The sequence below is a fragment of the Panthera leo genome, chromosome B1, assembly GCF_018350215.1.
Source record: "Panthera leo isolate Ple1 chromosome B1, P.leo_Ple1_pat1.1, whole genome shotgun sequence".
In the NCBI taxonomy this organism is placed as follows: Eukaryota; Metazoa; Chordata; class Mammalia; order Carnivora; family Felidae; genus Panthera; species Panthera leo.
In genome coordinates this window covers 198,535,885-198,543,772 of record NC_056682.1, presented here as the reverse complement: position 1 = coordinate 198,543,772, position 7,888 = coordinate 198,535,885, and the positions used below count along the sequence as shown (strand labels likewise).

Below are 7,888 nucleotides of genomic sequence, written 5' to 3'. Positions count from 1 at the left end.
TAGAAAAAAGAAGATGTTAAGAAAATCATAAGGAAAATACATTTATGAGTACTGTACTATATTTATTAAAAAAAAAAACAAATGGGGACATTTGGGTGGCTCAGTCGGTTAAGCCTCTGACTTCAGCTCAGGTCATGATCTCATGGTTTGTGGGTTCGAGGCCCGCATCGGGCTCTGTGCTGACAGCTCAGAGCCTGGAGCCTGCTTCGGATTCTGTGTCTCCCTCTCTCTCTGCCCCTCCCCCTTCACGCTCTGTCTCTCTCTCCTTCAAAAGTAAATAAACATCAAAAAGAATTTTTAAAGATTAAATTAAAAATAAATCACGTATTTAAAAACAAAAAACAAAAAACAAAAAACGGCTGTCAGTGGACCCTCACAGTTCAAGCCCACGTTGTTCAAGGATCAACAGTAAATATAGTAAAATATGTCTGCATACCCGTGTTTGTTATACACACGTATTCCATGCCGCTAAGAGAATGTGAAAGTAATAATACTCCAAAAGCAGTAGACATACGAAACACCCAGATTTTGGCTTCTAAATACCATTTTCAACGAAAGGAAGCAGGGACCCTTGGAGAAATGGGTGATTCCAGGGAGGTGGACTCTGTTTTGTTTTTCCTTCCACCCAGGGCCTGATGGTTGGTCAGTGTGGAGCTCTCTGTAAACCCCCCATCACGGCGTGTGGTCACAGTTACTCCTCAGGAAGTGGGAAGATTTGTAAGAAATACATCCTTGACCAGGTCATGCGATTGACCACCCAAGACCAGGAGCTAGAGAGTCCAAGCAGTGAAAGATCAGGAAGATAGAACACAGCCTCTGCCTGGAGCGCAGAGAGGGAAAACCCTGGTGACAGAGGCTGGGTTCCCCCAAGCTTCCTCTTTGGTGCCAGCCACTGTGGCCTTCTTCATCTAAGACTTCCCCGGCCCCTGGGGGCTCAGCTAAGTCTCACAGGGGTGGTGTTTTCCCCTCCAGCTCCAGCTCAGTCATTGCTTCAAAGGCCTTCCTGGAGGGGCGCCTGGGTGGCTCAGTTGGTTAAGCTTCGGACTCTTGGTTTTGGCTCAGGTTGTATCTCACAGTTTGTGAGTTCAAGCCCCACGTCAGGCTCCGTGCTAACAGTGCAGAGCCTGCTTGGGATTCTCTCTTTCTCTCTCTGACCCTTCCTCGCTTCTCTCTCTGTCTCTCAAAAATAAATAAACTTAAAAAAAAAAAAACAAACCTTCCTGGGGATGGGCTTTCTCTCTTGGCCAAGGTGGCCGATGCCACTTGGGCACTCTCCAGTCCCCAGGCTGTTGGCTCCATCCTGAGAACACAAAGCAGTCTTAAAGTGTGACTTTTCATTTCTTGATTTTGCTCATCTATAAATGTACACCATAAGCAAGATTCCATCTCCCCCAATCCAATCCCTTCCTTAGCATCTAAGTACCTTCAGAGCATTAACACCAACAGCAAAAAGATGTTTTTCCCCTAGAGCAACTGGAAACATTTGATATCCTTTTAGCCATTGAGAATGGATAGGGTGCAGAGCTTATAAAATAAGTACATGTCACATTTTAAAAATAGTCCTTGTGGGGCGCCTGGGTGGCTCAGTCGGTTAAGCGTCCGACTTCGGCTCAGGTCACGATCTCATGGTCCGTGAGTTCGAGCCCCACGTCGGGCTCTGTGCCGACAGCTCAGAGCCTGGAGCCTGCTTCGGATTCTGCGTCTCCCTCTCTCTCTGACCCTCCCCCGTTCACGCTCTGTCTCTCTCTGTCTCAAAAATAAATAAACATTTAAAAAAATAAAATAAAATGAAATGAAATAAAATAAAATAATAAAAAAATTAAAAAGTGAGCAGAAAAGTACAGAGTTCCTTATGCCCCCCCTTAATCCCCTCCACTTTCCCCTGTTATTAATATCTTGCATTCATGTGGTATGCTAATTGATGCATGAATATAGATGCATTATTATTAACTAAAGTCTATAGTTTACATTAGGGTTCGCTCTTGGTGTTGTACATTCCATGGGTTTGAACAAATGTATAATGACATGTATCCATCATGATAGTATCACACAGAGTAGTTTCAGTGCCCTCAACAGCCCCTGTGCTCCACCTGCTCCCCCCTCCCTCCTCCTAACCCCTGTCAACCACTCATCTCCTTCCTGCCTCCATAGTTTTCCAGAATGCCACATAGCTGGAATCACAGCAGCTCAGCCTTTGCAGATTGGTTTCTTGCACTTGGTAATGTGCATTTAAGGTTCCTTTGGGTCTTTTTGTGCCTTGATAGTTTGTTTCTTTGCAGTGCTGAATAATATCCCATTGTCTGGGATGGACCGTTTCTTTTTCCATTCACGTACCGAAGGACGTCTTGGTTGCTTCCATTTTTAGCAATTTTTGAAAACAATCTTTTTGAATGTGTCTTTATTTATTTTGACAGAGAGAGTGTGTGTGCAAGCGGGGGAAGGGCAGAGAAAGGCAGAGAGAGAATCCTGAGCGGGTTCCTCACTGTCCGTGCAGAGCCGGACACAGGGCTCGATCCCACAAGCTGTGAGATCATGACCCGAGCCAACATCAAGAGTGTGACGCCGAACCGACTGAGCCACCCAGGCGCCCCCCCCAATTTTAGCGATCTTGAACAAAGCTGCTATAAGCATCTGCAGGCTTTTGCGTGGACATAAATTTTCAGCACTTCTGGATAAACACCAAGAAGCACGAATGCTGGGTCATGTGGTAAGAGGGTGCGCGTTTTTGTAAGAAGCCGCCAAACTGTCCTCCTAAACGGCTCCACGGTCTTGCGTTCCCGCCAGTGATAAACACAAGTTCCTTTCTACTCCTTTTTATTTCGTCTGTTAACTCCTCTGTTCCCCACCACTGTTCACCGTCCCCAGACCAGGAGCTACCTGAGCCCAGCGGCCGCGTCGTTGTCCCTGTCCTCAGTGCTCGGTGTGCTGGAATGGTCATGAAATGAATTATTTGCTGAACTTTTTAATTACAGGGCAATCCCTCAAAAGAAGGGTACGTTCTTCTAGATGCTACTTTGGCAGCGGGGGGGGGGGGGGGCGGGGGAGGACTTAAAGACGTATGACGTTGTAGCCTGTGGAAGACCGGACCTCTGTTCTGTATTCTGGGGATACCTTAGCTCCACCTTGCTACTAAAATCACGTTAAAGTAGTGTTGGGAACTGGAGTCTGATCATAGCGTTCAAGTAACTTACGCTTCACGCTCTTTTCCTTTTTCTTTTTGAACTTTAGATCATCACTGGTTTGCTGAAAAACTATTAAGTAATTGACCACCGTGACCAAGGCGGTCACACTTCCCACCTCTCACCTGGATGCCACAACAGTTCCCTAACACGTTTCGGCACCACGAATCCTTTTGCAACCCAAATCTGTTCCCGTTACACCCCCCAGGCCAGAATGAACCCCATCTGGGTCCCTGCTGCCTCCCCAGTGAAGCCCCAACCAGTGTCACCTGGGGCCCTACCGCAGTATGGCTTCTTTAAGTCTCTAAAGGTGGCACTCACCTCCATTCACACACTCCCCCCCACCCCAAGAAACTTGGCCCGTGTTGCACCCTCCTACCATCCTGCTGGCACAGAGGTGGGCAAGACAAGCCCCCAGTCCTCTGGGAGTTCTGTCTAGTCTAGCAGAGAAGATAGACACCTGAGCAGATAAGGCCAGCAAAGAGTAATAAGCTGGAACACAAAGACGCACTGGGGACCACAGGTGTCCCAGGAAGACTCCGAACCCACCTTTGAATGGGGAACGCAAGACAGATCAGACCCCCATTCAGCAAATGTCAGCTTTCCCCTCTCTGTCTGTGGGAGGAAGAATCCTCCCCGCTGGACTTGGCCTTCTGACTGACAACAGAGTATGAGCAGTCGCCATGCTAGCAGAAGCTGTGAATGTGCTCGCCTCCTTCGGTCTCCTGCTTTTCGGCCCCACCGCGAGGAGAACGTCCATCAAGCAGGAGCTGTTCCTTCAGGCGGGGGCCTGGAATGAGACACATAAGCAGACCCGAACCCACATCCTGGACCAGAGCCTCTTCCGCCAACCTGTTGTGAGCACGAAATAAATGTTATTGCTACCTGGGGGTTTGTGATAGTCAGGATTCTCCAGAGAAACAGAATTAGTTAGGATACAGCTATATGTAGATACAGACGTAGATACAGATGAGAGATTCATTATAGGAATTGGCTCACGTGGTTATGGAGGTGAGAAGTCCCAAAATTTGCTACCTGCAAGCGGGACAACCGAGAAAGCTGGTGGGGTCATTCAGTCCAAGTCCAAAGGCCTGAGAACTTGGGAGCTGCTGGTGTAAGTTCTGGACTTCTAAGACCCAAGACCCAGGAGCTCCAAGAGCTGGAAAGATGGACCTCCCAACTCAAGAAGAGAGGGTAAGAACTCGGTCTTCCTTTGCTTTTGTTTTTTTAAGTTTATTTATTTATTTTTGAGAGAGGGAGAGAGAGAGAGAGAGAGAGAGAGAGAGAGAGAGAGAGAGTCCCAAGCAGGCTCCATGCTGTCAGCAGACCCTGACATGGAGCTCGAACCCACAAACCATGAGGCCACATCAAGAGTCGGACGCTCAACCGACTGAGCCACCCAGGCACCCCCTTCCTTTGCCTGTCTGTTCTATTCAGGCCTTCAGTGGATTGGATGGTGCCTGCCCGCATCAGTGAGGGCAGATCTTTACTCCGTCTACCCAATCAAATGGTAATTTCTTCCAGAGACACCCTCACAGACACATCTAGAAATAATGTTTTACCGGCTATCTGGCATCTCTGAGCCCGGTCAAATTGACACACAAAATTAGCCATCCTGGGGCTGTTTGTTACACGGCATCATCAGCCATTGTGACCAGTACAGAAAACTTCCTAGGGAATGAGGATGGCAGGAAGCGGTATCCAGTTGAAGGTGAAGGAGGGAGTGAGGAGTTTAGGAGAAAACCTGGTCTAGAGCACAGAACTGCAAGTACATTGAATAATTTTCATAACTGACACAGGGTGACTCAACAACTCACTACCAATGAAGGGCACATGAATCGGAAGGCAGGCTTAAGCTGGTAATGATCAATGTGGTAATCACCCTTAGTATCTAAACCCCCTACTTCTTCCTGGTGATGGCTCATTGCTGGTAGGCCAGTCATGAGTACCCCGTCCCCTAGATTTGTAGCGAGGGAGCTTCCATGTGATCTGGTTCTGGCACTGGAGACCTAATCAGAAATCTTCTCACGGGTTTCTTGGGGGAATCTTTCTCTTTCCTGATAAAAGAAATCAGATGTGGTTAGCGTAGTCTTTCCTTTTCTCTTGGCTTAAACAAGGATGCGATTGCTAGAGTTACAGCAGCCCCCTTGTATCCATGAGGGAATGGCCAAAACATTTCAGAGACATTGGCCCCATTATCTCTGAGCTGCTGAACCAATGCCTTTAACTACTGTAGACATTTTACTATATGAGGAAAATACCTCTCATCTCTGTTTAAGCTACGATAAGGAGGGGTTTGTGTTAAGTATTATGTTCTGTATTTTCTTAGCTAATAAATAGTTAGAGACATTTACCATAAGCCTGGCACTGTGCTAAGCATTGTATAGCCATTGGGCCACTTAATCTTTGTTTTTAAAAAAAAAAAAAAAAAAACATGAGAAAGTGGTATTATTGCCAAACTAGAATTTACCCAAAGGCTCGATCTGCTAAATCTCTACTACTCAATTCTATCCAGACTCCTGAGTGCAAAGCCTAGTCCATTGGCACTCACCCCAACATGGGAAAACACAAAGTTTTACTCTACTTACGTATGGTCTGGACAAGAAAATGCCTTGAGAAACAGAATTGGACCCAAGTTCGCCATCTCCCTCCAATAACAAGGGAGAAAGTTAAGAGTTGAAGCTGGAGACAGATTTGAGGATCTTGGGGTTCTGGGGTAAGCACCGCATTTCTGAGCTCAATGCAGTTTATGAGCAGATAACTGGGATGAACAGAAGGATTCCCCAAAGGATTCTTGAGGATTCTTCAAACCTTTCTAGATCCTGAGGGTAGCCAGCCACCTTCTCTAGAAGGTGGAGAGGGTCAGGTATTACAGCGGAGAGGGTCAGGTATTACATTGAAAGATCTCTTTGTCACAGTTAGCTAACTGATAACAGTTTAAAACAAATCTCCCTTAGTTCTGCTATTACCATCTGCCATTTCACCAGTAAGGTTTTCACCTGTGTTAACAAGCAGACACGCGGGGGGGGGGGGGGGGCAGTTTAAGAAGGGGACGAATACTATCAATCATTCACTCCCTTGTGTGGATTAATCTGCTTCCGTCTTCTTTCTAATACTTAGGCAAAAAATTGTCAAAGAATGAAAGTTTTATTAGGGGATGCTGAAGAAACGTTGCAAAGTGAGTAAATCTGGGTATGAATGAGCTGTATTCACGGAGGAGTATTCCGAATCCTATGGGTGGGCTTCTCAGAGCTGTACCCAGGTGTGTGCATGCAAACACACACACACACACACACACACACACACACACACACACACACACACTTTAGGAGACGCAGAGCTTCTGAGGTCCTCTGGGGTAGCAAACAAGATTCAGAAGTTCAAGGAGCTAGAACAAGGGGACTAATGTAGCAAGGCCAAGTTTAATAAGGGCAGGTGTCAGATGCTGAACATTTGTCCAGAACTGCCCCACACAGGGAGGTGATGGGGAGGCAAGGCTTAACAGCATCACATGCAACAGAGGCAGGGGCACCTGTGGTCTCCAGCTCTTGTGAGTCAGGAGCAGGCATGGCAGCCAAAAACATTAACGAGCTCCTGAGCCACTTTCATACAAGAACGGTCTTCAGCCCGGGAGACCCAAGAGGCCCATGTGCCAGACCACACCTGAAGTCTGGGGCTCAGTTCCGTGAAGAGACACGGGCGCATGGTGACCGGACAAAAAGCCACGCCATGGGCGAGGGAACGGGGAGAAGGCAGGGCAGAGGTGGGGGCCTCAAAGGAGCAAGAAGGTTGGCAGCCGCTAGAGAGCAGTGAGTGGGTCTGATTCATCTTGGTATTCCTGGTGCCGGGTCCAGAACCAGGGACACATCGGGGGCTGTGTAAGTATTTGCTCAGTGAACAAACTGGGGCATCCCCAAATGCGAAGGGCTTTCCCAGAAAGGAGAGAGCTCCTCATGCATGGGAGTATCTGTGTACAACATGGGAGTCCCTCGTTGGAGATCTTCCAGGAGAGACCCAAGCATCCAACGAGGGCTTAGGAACAGGTGCCAAATTCTTCGTTAGTCTAGATGTTAAAGCCCTCCCCACGTCTGCCTCTAGACGTTTATTTCTCTTTTAGTACTGATTTCCAAGGAGAAGGGAGGGAGGAAAGGCAGAAGGAATATGGAAGAAGCTGCATCTGTGTATCTCCAGAACACTCATTATTTTCCAGAAGGCGTGTTTCCTGTCTCTGTGGGTAGAAGCCTTTCTTCCCTGACACCTGCATCCATTCGTTTTGTACCACTTTGTCCCCAAGAGGTACAGAGTCCTCGCCGAACCTCACCTGTCAATAAACACTGGTCGAATGAATGAATGAACGAATGAATGAATCCTGGGTACTTTAGGCTCTGTCGGGGCTGTGTTTTCTACCCTGGCATGTATTTCTTACAATATTCTCAGGTAGAGTTTGTTTATATTATTCCCTTGGAGGAAAAAGGAAGGCAGATTGGGGGGGGGGTTGATGGAGGGACCTTCTGGAGAAGAAAAAACTACCCTTGTGGGTCTCAGAAATGTCTGGAGCTTTATGCCTGAAGCTGAAACACGAGGCCCTATTTACTTTTTCTTTTCTATAAACAGCTATAGGTTTCCTAAAAAACAAACAATACACAGCAAAACCTCTTGTTAATTTTTAGGGATGAAGTCACATGAGCACGTGTCTGGGATTCTGGGTC

General features: G+C 47.3%; 1 long non-coding RNA gene across 1 annotated transcript; it reads left to right on the top strand.

The window, feature by feature from the left end:
* Positions 1-4,910: 4,910 nt before the first annotated feature.
* LOC122217255 lies at positions 4,911-7,590 on the top strand. The gene is made up of 4 exons (XR_006201370.1): positions 4,911-5,038; positions 5,695-5,895; positions 6,300-6,357; positions 7,390-7,590. It is a non-coding gene; the product is annotated as an uncharacterized LOC122217255 (long non-coding RNA).
* The last annotated feature ends 298 nt before the right edge of the window (positions 7,591-7,888 follow it).